A 17,536-nucleotide genomic window follows, 5' to 3' on the forward strand; every position below is an offset into this window, starting at 1 on the left:
ATATGAAACGTTCAGTTAGCACAGTTACTTTTACGAAGCTTTTTAGGTACTTTGGAAAGAGGCTCGGAATCACTTTCTTCAATACCTCTCTGTAATTCTTGGAGATAATTTTTACCTATGCACTGCTGAGGTGTCCTGCTGGACTGGACAATCAAGCCACAGTTTACAAATCATTTCAGATAGCATTTAACAGTGTTCCGCATCAGAAGCAAATGTCTAAGGTGCAGAGTTGTGAAATAGAACAGAAGTTGACAGCTTAGACTGAAAACTGGCTAAGGGCAGAAGTTAAGGGTAGAAGTAAATGGAAAAATTTCAAGCAGGACAAAGAATACCTTGGGGATGAAGACTGAAAACAATCACTGAGACACATAGTGTTCATTTTATGTCCAGCACTGTTTAAAAAACTTTATATCCATTACCTCATATGATGCTCAAGACAATCTTTTGAAGTAGGTATTTAACTGTCTTCATTTTATACATGAGGTTACTGAGGCAATTAACTTGCCTACGTCACACACCTAGTAAGAGGTAAAGCTGGGATTTGAACCCAAGCGGTCTGAATCCATGCTCTTTATTTTTGGACTCAGACAAAATTGCAATATTTGAATTGTATTTCCCAATTTTATACCCTGTAGGGCTCTTAATCTAGATAAAATTTTAATAATTTAAAATAAGCACAAAAATTTGGAAGAAATATTGGATTGTTTGGCCAAAATTAACTTGTAGACATTTGTTCTATATGTGATTTCCTTCCCTTTGTATATTTGGGAGAAATTCTGAAGTTGTGAATCCCGTCCCCTGATGTGAAAATCAGAATTCAAATTCTCAGGCACTCTCATAGCTGGAGACCTAGTTGTGCAAATCAGATGCATGCCCATGAGGCTTTGATTTGGAGAAAATAGACATTGCATGGAGCTTCTGTTTTTCTGGTGTCTGGTACTGGTTGTAAGATCAGTTTCCTAACACAGAAGTGACATCAGTGCTAGAAGCAGTAATGACGGCTGTAAATCAAATTCTAGGCATGGTACTTGGTAGTGGTGGCGGCAGAAGTGGTATTGGTGACAGTTTCTCACCAGTTCTCTGGCATGATTTTGGCCCTTTATTATTCCTGGAAGTTTAGACTCAAGTCTCTTTTTCCAGCCCTCTCAACAATTCTGTGAACTACCTTATATTCAATAAATTCTTTTTCTGCTTTGGTTAGCCAAAGAGGATTCTGTTGCTTGCAGCTAAGAACCCTGACCAGCAGAAGAGCCAAATAAGAAAATAATACAAAATTATCTTTTAAAAGGGGAGTAAAATAAGTTTTAGGAGAATTAATGGATTAATATAAATGATTAAAGAATAAAAAGAATTGAAAATATGTTAATGTATCTATCAAATCACCAACTGTGAGATGATTTCCTAAGTGTTAATTATATAAATCTGATTAAAAAGTGATAGTTATGCTACATTTAAATGTATTATCTGTGAAAATAAAAAGGTAAAAAATAAACAGCCAATGGAGGGAATTTTCATAGCAATTGAAATAGCTGTATGCAATTTCATAGAAATATGATACAGTTTCTGCTGCCTTACCTAGTTTCTCGGAACAATGAGAGTGAAAAGAATTAGTTGATATTATTTGGGTACCTATTACTTGCCTACCAATATAGAGGTCATTTATCTTCATGTCAACTACATCAAAATGAATTAGTTTGATACAAAGTGCACGTAAACATAATGTAAGGCATTTATTTAGAGTTTCTGGTACTTTTTAAAGGCATAAAACACTTGGGATATTCTTATGACCATAAGGTTTGAGATTATTTTAAAATAATTAATTAGAATATTTTGCTTGAATCTTCAAAAGAGGAGGCATCACACTATTACTTTGTGAGCAGCAAAACCCTGAGAGCAGTTGAACCTTCTAAAGTTGACTTCTAAAGTCAACTCTTTGTAATTAGAAATATACATTTAAAAAAGCATAATGTAAGACAAGAAGTGTTAGCTTGTAAATTAGGCTCAGTCCACGTAGGCAGAGAAAAGCAGAATTCAATAATTAGAAATACTAGCTAAATTTGATGATTAATTTTAATCATTTGAAGCAGTAACTCCTTTTCATTTGAATTAGTATGTTTCAAGCTACTCAGTTATCTGGATAAGTATAATCATTCTCAGTTTCACTTCACATTCTAAAATAAAAAATAGAAAGGAGTTATTTTTACCTCCAACAATTATTATTTGTATATTTGTGGTGCTTTTCTTTCTTTCTTTCATTTTTGGCTGCATTGGGTCTTCGTTGCTGTGCGCGGGCTTTCTCTAGTTGCGGCGAGCAGGGGCTGCTCTTCGTTGCGGCGCGGGCTTCTCATTGCTGTGGCTTCTCTTGTTGCGGAGCACTGGACTCTAGACGCACGGGCTTCCGTAGTTGTGGCTCGCGGGCTCTAGAGTGCAGGCTCAGTAGTTGTGGTGCACAGGCTTAGTTGCTCTGCAGAGTGTGGGATCTTCCTGGACCAGAGCTCAAACCCTTGTCCCCTGCATTGGCAGGCAGATTCTTAACCACTGCGCCACCAGGGAAGCCCGATTTGTGGTGCTTTATACATGTCTTATGTGGGAAAATTAAAAAGTGTTGGAGTTAGTTCTAACTTCCTGGCTCAGCCAGTTAATAGCTGTGCAACCTAGGAAGACGTTGGCTTAACTCTTTTGAATTTGAATTTCTAATCTGTAAAATGACTATAATAATACCTCAAAGTATTAGTATGAGGATTAAACAAGGTACAATTTGTAAATATTTGACAGGTTGGATACAATCAATAGATGTTTCTTCTTAGAAGAAACAATCAAAAATATTACAAATGTAATAATATTTATTAACTTAATAAAAGTCAAGCATACCAAAATGTGTCTAATAACTAACTTGACATTTTAGAATGTTTAACACAAGCTATGAAACATATCTTTGTGGTTCTTTTGGAGGATGATATTACTGTACCTTGCTTTTCAATTCTGCTCACAAATGGAAAGATCAATAGCATGCTAAATCCTGAGCAGCAGGCAAGCCAGTTTTCACAGATTATTTAGAATTATTTTTATTCACAACAGTTTTGTCTTTCTCATTATGTCTGATCTGAGCTAATATTAAAATGAGTCTGCTTTTTATTCATACATATCACTAAGCAGCAAGAAACAAACACTAGGAAACAAGCCGAGTATCTTGGAGAAGCAAACTGAAAACAAAGACTGTGAATAATCCATATTATGAAAATTGATTACATAGGTAAGTACAATCAGAATACTTTCTCCTGGATTTACATCCATAAAGTTTTATTAGTCAGAGTTTGCTCATGGGCAGACATCCTTCAAAGAACATTAATGAACAAACTTCTATATTGTACAAATACTGAGAGAAACAGTTATAAAATAGTTTGCCATGTGAGAAAAAAATGGGTGGTGTGTTCTATAAATGTCTGTTCTGGTCTTGTTGGTTTACAGTGCTGTCCAAGTCTATTTCCTTGTTCACTTTTGCCTATTTGTTCTGTCAATAATTGTAGATGGGGCATTAAAGTCTGCATTTCTTATTGTTGAATAATCTATTTCAATTGGAACTCTTCAATTCTTTCAGACCTTACGATGAAGAGTGTTACAGCTCATGAAGTTGACTTTTTGAGAAAAGTGTCATGGATTTGAAAAAGGAAATGTTCCAAGTCCCATTTAGTTCCCCATCTCTTACATGAAATTTCATATAACATGGGTCTTATAACCTTATAGCATTCCTACTGACTTCAGCATTTCCTTTGGTCACTGTTGTCATATTCATTTTCTGAATGCACTACCTAGATCATTTTCATCTCTGTTGCCCAACGCCTCTGTTTAGTAACATCTAACTTCTTTAATAAGGCATGCAAACTCTTGGATGTTGTGGTTCTGTACTATCTGTACAGGCTTAGTCAGTTCAGGCTACCACAACAGAATACCATAAACCAGGTGGCTTATACAACAGAAATGTATTTTCTCAGAGTTCTGAGGGTTGGGAAGTCCAAGATTACGATGCTTTCAGAGTTGGTTTCTGGTGAGAACTCTATTCCTGGCTTGCAGACAGCTGCCTTCATGCTATGTACACACATGACCTGTCCCCTGAGAGAGAGAAAGAGAGAGTTGTCTCTAGTGTCTCTTCCTCTTCTTTTAAGGACATCAGTCTTATTGGATTAGGATCCTACCCTTACGACTCCATTTAAACTTATTTATCTCCAATGGGAGCTATTTCCAAATACCATCATTTTGATGGTTAGGGTTTCAACATATGAGTTTTTTTGAGGGACACAATTCAGTCCATAACATGTACTGTTTCGGATTAGGCTCAGTTGAAAGTGTCAGAAAACACCAAATAACAGTGGCTTAAAAAGAGATTTATTTCTCTCTCACATGAATGTAGGCCGTTCTGAGATGATATGGCTCTCCACAGTGTCAGGGACCCAGGCTCCTTCTATTTTGTTGCTCCTCTGTTCTCCAGAAGAGTCTGCTTATTCCCTTTAAAGACACTTCTGGAAGTTGCTCGCACCACTTCCAGCAATGACCCATTGCTCAGAACTTAGACACATGGGCATACCTAAATGCAAGGAAGTCTGGGATATTCAGTCTTTACTTGAGTTGGATCCTCTGTTACTGAGGAAAATGTGAACAATGTTTATCATAGGACGACTATCAGCCTCTGCTACAGCAGTTTCTAGCGTTTTGTTTCCCTGCTAATTTATATAAGTTCCCTAAGCTTTTGCTAACCTGGATTACCTTTTATTTCCTACCTCTTTGTGTTTTACCTTCTCAGTTTTTGATTATGCTATTCTTTATTTCTGAAATGCATTCCTGGTTTAAGGTGAACTGACAGAACTTGGCTACAACCCCTTTAAGAGAGAGGGAAAACATTTTGCCTTTCTGCAGAAACTGGACAAAATTCACCGAAAGAACTTTTTCTCTGAATAATTATGGTCTACTCTGAGCTGTAGTCACTGACAAAGCTATTTCCTAGAATGTAAAAAAGCCTGATTTATTATTGTTCTGGTGAGTGATTTGTATGCAGTGGAGCACTGTTGATCATGGTAATTTTAACGTAAAAAGAACTTGCTTTCAGAAGAATGTTTTATGTTTCATTTGTAATTCTCCAAAGCAAATTATATCAGTTCTATAGTTTGTTTTGGTGTGTAAATTGCCTAGATTGCACTAGAGAAAGATTCTTAACACTGTTTTTAGTAAATGATTGTTTTTCATTGTCAGAATGATTATTTGCTCTAGAGATAGGCAATCCTTAATTTTAACTTCCATGGTAAATATTAGTTGCTTTGTCCATTATTGTTATCCCACCATTACTCTAAAGAAAGTTACTTCTAAAGTTGCAAAAAATTCTTTTGTCAATTTTGTTAAAAACATTTTCTAGATAAAGTGACAATCATAGATATCTTCTAAATTTTTCATTTTATGTATAATTTTCCTTTAAAAATGTTCCCACCGCTAATTGGTAGAATATTTATTATTAGGAAGGTGAACATTATTAAGGAGACTGAGAGCTACAACATCTTTATCAGTGATGGTTGAGATAGCTTTCTTTCTGTACCTTATTGAACTCTTGGCTCTCCTGTATTTAATTCTCTCCTTTACAAAACCTGATGTTTTACAGAGCACAGTTTTGTGTCTTTTTTTTTTTTTTTTTTGTCTTGTGAGTTCCATCAGTCGGGATGGGTGAGGTTATGCTGTAGAAACAAACCATTTATAATATTATCAGGTTAAAACAACAGAGTTTGTTTCTTAGTCATCTCCATGTTCACTGGAGGCTGGCAGTGGGCTCAGCTCAGTAGTCACCCAGGGACCCAGGCTGATGGAGTCTTGAACCTAACATACTTCTGCAATCTCAGGGGTGAGGGAAAGAGAATGTGCTCTTACAGTTTCATCCCAGAAGTGACACATGTCACTTCACATTTTATGTGCCAAAGCAAGTCGCAAGGCTACATCTGAATTCAATGGGGCAGGGAGGTCTAATTCTCCCACAGGAAGAGAAATCAAGTTATTATGAACAGTAACATAGCTTCCCTCAGCCTTGGCACAGACATGTCTTGCCCTTGAGGATTGTTAGGTGGTATGGAAATAACACAAATTCACTGATAAAAATTTGCAAAAGAATATTTCAAGGGGAAAACAAATTGGCTGAATTGGACAACTACCTGTTACCAAAAATGGTGTGAGTTTGTGGAGAAGTGGGACTCATATGTTGGTCTGAGGCTTGGGAGGGATGGAGTTTGTTAATGGGCTCAGAAACTAGACCTCTGGATCTAGGTAATTAAGTTCAAGCTTAGTTCAAAAGACAGTAGTCAAGGAAAGTAGCAAATATATCAATCTAATTAAATGGTTGTGCTTTGGAGTGATCAGAATGAACATTCCCTAGCTGTGCCTGAATTTTCTAGCCAAATCAATCGTTTTCTACCTATATGACAAGTGTTCCACAGCTCAAGAACACTAAAATGCTTAATAACTAGTAAAAACACTGTAAATTTACCCTTTAAGGAAGTGTTCCCAAATACTAAAATAACTAATCCATATCCACGCCCATTTTGTTGATCATTTAAATAACTTTTTATGTGATTGCAATTATAGTCCATCAAAATGCTGTAACTTTCCTTTGAAAAATGCTAGATAAATTTGTTACCATTTATTGGGCCCCCACTATGTGTCAGGAACTATCAATTAATTATTTTGAATTCTCACACAACTATAAGATATTAGGGTAAACAAAATTTTAGGGTAGGGTAAACAAAATGCGGTTAGGGAAGTTAAATAATTTTTCCTAGATTTTCTAGCTAGTAAGTGATTTTCTGAAATTTAAACTTAAGTTTGCCTGATGTCCAAGTCATTTTCTCTCCCCTATTACACAGCACATCTTTCTACTAAACTGTACAAAAACTATGGTGCCGTATTTTCTTTGCATACTTTGCTTTTGAAGTTGATGTTGCTGACAGTGTGATTAATCAAACGTTCACCAGACATGATTTGTTCCTGAAAGAATGTGAAAGTTGGGTGACTTGCTCAGGCTACTCACTGAACTCTTTTTCCTTTTTCTATATACTGCCATCATATGTTGAGGGTAATTGTTTCCCCCAGTGGATTTTAACACAATTTCTACTAATGCAGCACTTTACAAAGAATAGTTCTAAAGAAAGATATATCAAGGTGCATCTGCTTAAAAGACCAACTCTAGTATATTTTGACAAGTAAAACTACTTTGCATCACAAATTAACATTTATTACTCTCTCTCACAAATTAACATTTATTACTCTCTCTCACTTCCTTTTTCTTCTGCTATCCTAGGCAGCTTAACATTATTGAAGATTTTGTATAAAACAAATGCTTGTTTCTACCATATGAGAAAACTGAGAACCAGTAAAATTAAATGGCGTAGTATAGTTTCTAACAAATCTACTAAGCTTGGTATTTTAGTCTTCTCAATGGACCAGGGCCATATTTCCTCTTCATCATCTACCTCTATTTTCTTGGAAAAATAAAGTCTTGGTTATCCATGTGGCATTAAAATATCAATTTAAAAATCTCAGATTTTGAAGATAGTGAGAAAACAAGCCATAAAGTGAAAGTAGATATTTTCGATGAACATATCCAACGAAGGACCTAAAGAAAATACATACTGAGCATCTGTACATCAATAGGTAAAAGATGAGTACAATAGAATAATGGATAAAAGATTTGAGTAGGTACTTCAAACATGATGATGTCCAAAAGAACAGCCTTACTCATTAACTTTCAGGAAAACAGAGAATAAAAGCACAATGATATACCACTTTGCACACAGCAGAATGGCTAAATTCAAAACCAAACCAACAAACCAACAAAGAAAATATCCATACGTGACAACAAATATTAGCACGGACATGCTATGTTCAGACCTGCCATATATTGGCAGTAAAAATGTAAAGTGGCCTGATCATTTTGGAAAATTCTGTGTCAGTATTTACTAAAACTGAATATATGACCCAAATGATTCCAGTCCTAGGCATATGCCCAAAAGATATGTGTACATCAGTTTAACAGAAGACATAGACTAGACTGTTCATAACAGTGTGATTATAATGGCACAATGATAAAACTACATAAATGCCCATCAATCATGGAAAGATGAATAAACTGTGATGTATTAACACTGTACAACAATGAGAATGAATGTACTGCAACTACAAGCAACAGTGTGGGTGAGTGTCACAAACATAATATTGAGAGAAAGGAGCCAGACCAAATGAATAGATACCGTGTGGTTCCATTTACATGAAGTGCAAAAAACAGGAGAAAAATGTTGTATAGTGTTTGAAGTCAGAATGGTGGTTACCTTGAGGAATAGGGAATTAGGGGAGGAGTAATGGCGAGACAACAATGGGGTGCTAGGACTATTCCATACGTTGACCTGTTAATGTTAATAGTTGTATTTACCTTGTGAACATTCATGAAGCTGTACACTTATGATCTGGGCACTTTTAAATATTATACTTTAACAAAAAATGTATTTAATCTCAGGTGTGCTTTTCCTTCCTAATAGAACCTTCTCAGACTTTTACAATTCCTTTTATCTGCCCACTTATACAAAATATATTACTGGCCAATCCTTAACCCGTAGATGAGGTATACTCAAGGAACATAAGTAGGCTTAGATTGGTCTAATAAAATCTTAATTAGAAATTAATTAATATGAGTCAAATGTAAACAATCTCTACATTATAGCACACCTTTGAGCCACTCTTTATGAATATGGGTAAATGAGAATTGTTTATAACTTCTTGTTGGAGAGATTTCTCAATATTTCTATTAAGTAGGCAGAAGAATTAATTTTGCTTATAATAAAATACTGAGCCCAAGAATTTCTTACCTGTATTATTAACGTTATTCTTTATCCTCATCATTCTATATTTTCTTTCTCTCTCTTTCTCTCTGTTTTTATCCACTGCAAGAAAACATTTCTGTTCACATAAAGGATTTCAGACCTTTTAAAAAAAATTCAGATCCATCTGATATTTATCTTGATTTGGATGTCATTCAGAGTGTTAGAAATGAAAGAGATTTTCTATATGCCTTTCTAATATCTAGTATCTGTCACTGCCACTAGATTGGTATGCCTTTGGTTTTGTCTTTCCTTTTGATGAAACGTTTCATGAGAATAATATGAGATGCATAAATGTGCATTTAAAAATTAATTTCAAATATTAGATAAAGCTGTTAGATTTAGAGACCTGGTTTATTTACCTAGGTAGAAGTAATAGCGTGGTGTAATTTTACATATGCTGATTTTTGTGTAACCATTTAAAAAGTGATACAGGTGGTAATTAAAAAACCCATTTGTGATCTACATATTCATGCAAAACAAAATTCCGGAATCAAACTACTACCCAGATGGAGTCTTCAAAGACTCTGATTTTGCTTTAGTGCATCTAGAGCATTCAAATATGCATGAACACTTTTTACATTCATTTTTACTGATTATCAAAGAGATGGAGAATGGAAGGGGCAATATTTTCTGGTAGGTGACTGTAGTGAAATATCATTGGAAATTATAGTGTGCATTTTACTCAAATGTTAATTTTTTCCATTCTCCCCATGTATGCCTCTAAACTCACTAACTTTTTTAAATTTTTAAATTTTTTTTTTTATTGGAGTATAGTTGATTTACAATGTTGTGTTTCACCAATGATTAACATTTTCTAACATGATCAAAGAGAAAGGCCACCATCCTCTGTCCACACCCAGATGACTAACTCTGTTGCAGTTTCTTTGTGCTCCCCTCACCTCTTCTGTGGGTCTCTGATCATCTGACTCTTTCGTCAAGTGTCAGTTTTTCAATGATGTGTTGAAAATTTGGCCGGACTTAACCGAAAATTTGGCTGTAGAGAATTTCCTATGTGTTACCTGGTACGCGGGTCTCGCCCCTCTTTCTCTGGTCTTCAAGTTGGTAGTGCCCATTTCCCATTTATTTCTGTGAAGACTCTCTTCCCACTTCTGGATGCTCCAAACCACTCCCTCCACTCCTTTCATTTTCTAATGTAGGACAACACACATTGGTCTTAGTTTCATTGTTCTTTTCCACACTAAGCCCTGGGGGCCTCAGCATTGAAACCCTTGTGGCCTGTCAAGGTGTTTTACTAAACAAAAGGCTATCTAGTCCAGAGAAAGATTACGCTTATTCTTTGGAGGCATAAGTGATTTCAGTTAGTTCTATTGATTCCCCTGTGTGTTACAAATATAAGAACATAAAATGTCACAGAGGAATCTGCCATTCCCTTCTCATGATTATGGATATCACTAGTCAGACACTCTGCCATTGCTTAACTAGGCAGATTCCTTTCTTCCGTTTATAATTTTGCCCACATACAGCTATCTCAAATTGAGTTGTGATTGACAGTCATCAGAAGGTGATGCTTTCCATCACCTCTTTGTGCCAAGAAGCAGATCAGAAAAATGAAATGATGATAAATATTTTGTGGAATAAAAGATAATCAATGAAATGCCAAAGTTTAAAAAAATCACTGAATAAGATTTTTATTTTATATAACAACTATAGGATTATTTAATTAGTATTTGTATTCAGCTTCCAAATGCTATTTAAATTTGGCACATACTTCTAAGCCAGTGATTCCCAATGGCTAAGTGGGATGAAATTCAGACTCTCATGTATACAGGAGTATGTGCGCATATGTCATTGTGTGTGTGTGTGTGTGTGTGTGTGCATCTTTATGTATGTGTGTATTTGGAAGAAGGCTTCCTCCAACCTGCCCCAACCAACAACAATTTAATATACTCCTTTTCCCAGTAGTACTAAGAATAACTGCTATATGCCAACATTACAAAGTGGTTAGCTATGTGATCAACACCTTTTATAATTATGTTCAGTGAATCAATCTGTAAATTTTGGTGCAAAATTTTAATATTACTGTTGGTGCTGGTTTTAATGCCTTGAATCATCATTTGAAAGCATGCCCTTAATTGTCCACTCTTATTCTTTAAATCTGTCAGAAAGTCTAAAAAACAAACAAGAGCAAAGACAGAAAGGAAAAAAAAAACAACTAAGCAATCTTACACTTTTTATCAGCTTCCTCAATAATTAAAATTTTATTTATTTATTTTTGAATATATGGGTAATGCATACAGAGCAAAGTAAAAAATATAAGAGGGTATAAGTAAGAAGTAAGTTTCCCTTCCATTCTGTCTCCAGACAATCAGTTCCCTTCCTCAGAGGAACAATTGTTTTATTTCCTTTTCTTCCATACATTTTCTATACCTATACAAGCATAAGCATCCATCTGTCAATTGATCTACCATCTATCTATCTATCTATCTATCTATCAACTGTCTACATTTCTGTCTATCACATATATATCTTTTCAACATTGCAAAGCAGCACTTTAAAAAATTGCTCCAAAAATTCCATTGTATTTTATTATTAAACTTATTTATCCAGTCCACTATTGATGGGCACTTGATTTGTTTTCAGTCTTTGGCTCTGACAAACAACACTGCAATGAATACCCATTTACATATGTCAATTTATATATGTGCAAGTATATTGGTAGGATAAATTCCTAGAAGTGGAATTGTTGGGTTTGCTGAATTGTTCTCCTTAGAGGTTATACCAATAACAGTGCTACCTGCAATGTAAACCTTCTACAAAATGCATACTCTAAGTTATAATTATTATTGTAATTGTAATTTTATCATCACAGCTCTTCTATAAAGTATGTATTTTTTTTTTAAGATAAGATGAAGAAATTGTGACTTGGGTTGGTTAATGACTTGCCCCAAACCCAACAAGCTCCTGAGTCAGAAGCACTTCCAAGATTGGATTCTCTTTCTCTTAAATATGTGAAGGAAACCGTCAGGTCATGAGACTTGACAGAAGTCAGAAGGCAATTCAAGGACTATCCCTGAGATATATACTGTAGTTTATAAGAAGAAGATTCAAAGAAGAAGATTCTGTCCCTTCCTCTCTATTCCTTAGGTGTACAGAGAAAGCATGCATGAGTATATATTTTGTTGATATTAAAACACAAAAAGGAAAACTATAGATTAACTGTGGAAGATCATCTCTGCCTCCTCATCTGTAAAATGAAAGATTGGACTAAATTATCTTTCAGAGTTGTATTTTAAATATAAATAGGTAAATTAACATGATGGAGTATGATCTTTCCAAAAATTAAGCACTGAATGAAAAATTTTAAAGTTTTTTTTTTAATCCATTTTTTTTGGTTTTAACACAGAAAGGTATAATGACTACATACCTTCCAGATTTGGTAAGACTTGACATTTCTCTCTTTCTTGGCAAGTCAGTATAATTATTTTCTATTAGGATCATACTATCTCCTGGTACTAGGCATATTAAGTGGGGGCACACCTGAGAGGGTAATTTAGAATGAAGAGGGTATTTGACTGTCTGAATTGTCTGGGCATCGTGGCATGCTTCCCATGATGTTGCTCTAAATGATATGCACTTATAGTGTTGGCATTTAGTTGTCATGGCATATGTGCTTTAGAAAAACATGCTGATAACTGTGTGATTGTTTCTCTTGCATGTTCCAAGAATGGGTTACAAACTGCGTTCTGCAAAGTACAGCCATGCTTCCACAGATTTTGCAAATACTGCTTCCACTTTGTCCTCTACCCAACTTTACTTTTTTTTTTCAAATTAGGATTTAAAAAATAAGTACTGGTTTTGGAAAAGAAGTAAAAGTAAAGGTCATAAAAGATTCTTTTTTGCTTGGTCTTCTTAACTTTGAAACTCTGTTTATGAGAAGCATTTGCAGAAAAGGGTTTGAAAGCTAATCATTTCACTTCTCCTCCCTTCCAATAATGTGAAGTGAAATAACTGTGGATTTTACAGACTTAGTTTAATATTGTAGTTTTCTGACAATAAACACTTTTATTTATCTATTTACTTGTTTATTTATTTTCACAGATAAAGAATTATTTCTCATTTTAGAAAAAAAATCGGGAGTTAAAAAAAAGCATCTTGGCCATTTGTTTAGATTTACGAGACACTTTGCATACCTACTATGTAAGCAAGTTTATTTTTTATGTTGATTTAAGTTCCTTAATCTTTGGACTCTGAATAAATTTAGGTCATTGGAGAAATTATAGGTGGAGACAATAAAATCTAAGAGTCAAATAAATAGAAGCCCAACACACCCAGAAACCCAAATTAGAGATAAGGAGTACAAAAATAATAATTAGAAAATATTTCCATTTTTTCTTTTTTCTTTCTCATTTTCATTATCTTTTTTGTGTCTTTTCTGTTGCCTTATTTAAGCTAAATATATATATATATATATATTTTTTTTTTTTCCCCTAGATGTGTCCTAAATGAGAATCTCCCTTCAGAAAGAAAAAAAAAAAAACCAAAAATACTAGCAGATTTACTTCCCTAATATGCTCTATAGATACTTTATATTTATGGGAAGTTACTTATCTTAAAAATATTCCATGTGCACAAATGAAAACCAATGGCTTAAGCTGATTACCACCTTTCCCCCATCTGAGTCTACTATTCTTTGTGGAAAATCTTGGACCTTAAGAAAAATCTGTGGGTTCAGAAGGTAAGGAAGAGAAAAAAATCTGGAAAGAAGAAAACTATGGCTGATCACACCTCAGGATGGGGCAGATGGAGGTGGTATCAGAGAAGGCTGAGCAGGAACCTGGACTTGTAGCCACTGAGCCATAAGGAACACCCCTCTCCTTCTCTGTCCAGTGGGAAACCAGGAGTTCCACCAGCTCCCAGCTATGAGAAGGGTACTCATCACACCAAGAACCAGAAAAACCCCAATTTGGATGAGAAAAGATAATCAACAGATGCCAACACTGAGATGACACAAATGTTGGAATTATTTGATGAGGATTTCAAAATGGCCATCCTAAAAATGCTTCAAGGAGCAATTATAAACAGGCTTGATACAAAAGAAAAAATAGAAAGTCTCAGCAGAGAAATAAAAGCTATGGGGACAAATTGAAATTTTAAAACTGAAAAATATAGTAACCCCAAACCCCCGAACCAAGCAAAACAGAGCAAAAAACTTACAGGATGGGCTCAACAATAGCTTGAAGAGGACAGAAGAAAGAATCAGTGAACTTGAAGATAAAAACAATAGAAGTTATCCAACCTGAATCTCAGAGAGAAAATCAATGGAAAAAAAATGAATAGAGCCTCAGGTATGTTTGAGACTATAACAAAAGATCCAATATCTTTGTCGCCAGAGTCTCAGAGGAGAGGAGAAAGAATGCAGGGCTAGAAAAGTATTGGAAGAAATAGTGGCTGAAAATTACCTAAATTTGGCAAAATATATAAACCTAGAGGTTCAAGCTGAACAAACCCTAAACAGTATAACCCAAAGAAATCTTGGCCAAGACACATCATGATCAAACTTCTGAAAACTAAAGACCAAGGAAAGGCTTCAAAAGCAGTGAGAGAGAAATGACACCTTACCTATAGGGGAAAATAATTCAAATGACAGAGGATTTCTCAAGAACAATGGAGATCAGAAGAAAGTGCAACATTTTTCAAGTGCTGAGAGAAAATGACTGTCAACTCAGAATTCTATATCTATTGAAAATATCCTCTAGGAATGAAGAAGAATAAAGCCATTATCAGATGAAGGAAAACCAAGGGAATTTGTTGTGAGCAGTACTATCATAAAATAATGGCTGAAAGCAGTTTTTTAAACAGAAGGGAAATGATATAAGAAGGTATCTTAGAACATCAGAAAGAAGAAAGGACAATGGAAAGAGTGAAAATATGGGTCAGTGCAATTGATATTCTTTTTTCTCTTGAGTTTTATAAATTATCTTTGGTGGTTCTCAAATGTCTGATGTGACTCAGTGTATATAGAAGAAATATTTAAGACAATTACATTATGAAAGAGGGAGAGCAAAGGCATTTAAAGAGAGTTAAGCTTTCTACATGCTACTTGTACTGATAAAGTATCAACACTGAAAGGCTGTGAAAATTATATATGTGAAAGAATGTAATACCTAGAACAACTACTGAAAGGCTGTACATAGAGATACATCTCAAAATCACTGTAGATAAATCAAGATAGAATTCTTAAAAAAGTTCAAACACAAAACAAGTGAACAAAGAGAACCACTGAAAATTATTCAAGAAACATTGGAGAAGATAAACAAATTATCCACACATTAATGAAAATGATCTGTTATTTGCTTTCTTCCTAAAATCCAGTTGAGGAGTGCTGCATAGAGTGAGTGAGTATTTTATCTGAAGTGGAAAAGGTAGTAGGCAGTTTGGAGCTGAGGTCACTCGAAGACAGAGGACTGGCTTACAGGGCCCTGTTGGGTGAGGTGCATAGGGATGGTTGAGCATGACCATAAGCAATGAAGGAACTTGGCCAGGGAAAGTAAGAGATGGAAAAGGAGCACCAAAAGCAGATTTAAGCAAGGAGAATTTTACTTATTTCAATTTTTTTGCCTGGCATGGGCCCTTCATCCAAGTTGGAAGGAAGCTTCCTTTCCATTCCTTCTTGTACCTCCTGTATTGTCACCCACATCTTCTACTTTCTGGACTTAAAATTCCAGGGTATTACTCATTAAATTATATAATAGGATAATTAGGTTATTATGGAGAGAGTGTGGGCCTAGCTGTCATGAAAACATCAATTTTTTTGGCTAAATAAATTTTGAGTTGCAAACAACAGACTTAGCACTTGTCTTTTGGACAAGCTCCTCTATGGCTGGGGATACCTGGTTTCTGCTGAGATGGATGCTCACTAATGATCAGAGAACATCCGCTCATGGATTTTTTCAGCAAGCTTCGAGGTGATATTTTTTTCAGCAGAATATAATGGAAAGTTTTGCTACACTTTTCACAAACAGAATCAACAGCTGCAGGGTTCTATAATGTATTAAAAGGAAAGTCAAATCTGGACCTTGGGATTCAGGGTTGGAGTGGAAGCCCCCCTTTGCAGTGAGTGAAGTATACCTTTCTGTAGGCTAAATGTAAATAGGAAATAGAGAAACACACACGTACACATACACTTCTCATGAGGCCAATTATTCTTTTAAAATTGTATTATCCACAAAGCATTTTTAGTTTGAGTAAAGTTTACAGTGACAGAGAACAGGGTTAATTTTCTTTCTCTCTCTCTTTCTTTCCCTCCCTCCCTCCCTCCCTTCCTTCCTTGTAAGAGGAAAGGACAACACCATTCTTCCTATCTGCTGCTTTAGATATTGGGCCCAGATTGCTTTTCTGTATAGCTCAACAGGTATTTTTTTTTGGACTTAATCAACTAAAAAAGGACTGTGGACATACAGTATAGTATGTCCGTTTATGTTGAAATCCACTTATTTCCCAGCTATCATTAATGATTGCTGTCCCATAAACTCTATTATTTTTTTAAACCAAAATAAGTTTTCTGAATTAGTTTTCAGGTGACTGAGGATCTATGTAGCAATATGATTATTTCTTTTCTATTTCAATATGGCTTCCCTGCTTGAATTCCATAGTTCTAGAATGAAAAGTCATCAAGTAAGAAAAAAGTGGAATATAAAATATTGTTCCTTGTGGCTTTAGAGTCATTTAACAAAACACAATATTTAGATGCATGATTTCTATGAAACTCACTAAATGAATTTCTTTAGAAGATAAACAATTCTTTTGTCCTGCACATCTGAGAAGCTCAAATATGTAATTAGTCAGTCCTGTGTAGTTTCAAAATAGGAACCTTCAACTTGAATAGAAGAGAGACGTTTTCTTGAATAATGGGTATGTCCAATTTTGGTTTCTTTCAGCATAGAACCAACCCCAGAGAAGCAGTCCCAGGGTGTACCCTTGCATTTATACTAATTAACTCCTTAGGCACTAGTGCCCTCCTGGCTTTAGATCAAATTTGTGATTAAAAAAGGAACAGGTTATTTGGTAATTATGCAGAACCAGAGAGCTTTATGAGGGGGGCTTGGTCTTGTTTTGTACTGAAGTAGCTAGAAATGAATTGTCCATTGTATTCCTCAGTATATCGTCTTTGAATGCTCTTGAGCACTCAGCCACAATTTTGAGGAAGGGATTGGCAAGATATTCAAGTATTTAAAATGTATATTTTGTATGTACATTTGGGATGGATAACCATTTTCATATATTTTGAACAAGTCTGCTCAATTCACAATGAATAATCACTAAATACACTGCACAATTGAATAGAGTTGACCTTTTGAGAAATTCAGGGGTATGAATACAGGAGAAGACGGTGGTAAGGATGAGAGGTAGAATATGGAAATGCTAGGAAAACAGTTGAAGAATATGGTGAATTATCACATCACATATCAGTGGTTTCACTTAAAAGACATTTATACATTTCAAATTATATCTTCAAAATATAAGCTTTTAAAAAGAAAGATATGTTGATGGCATTCTAATGGCTTCCATCAAAGTGGAAGAAATGGGTCAAGAAGGTTCTATCTGTGTCCATTGCACAAGGTTCTATACCTATTACATTATGCATGCGGAAGTATGGATTTGATTTTGCTTGT

This window comes from Balaenoptera borealis (assembly GCF_965194805.1).
Source record: "Balaenoptera borealis genome assembly, chromosome: 6".
Classification (NCBI taxonomy): Eukaryota; Metazoa; Chordata; class Mammalia; order Artiodactyla; family Balaenopteridae; genus Balaenoptera; species Balaenoptera borealis.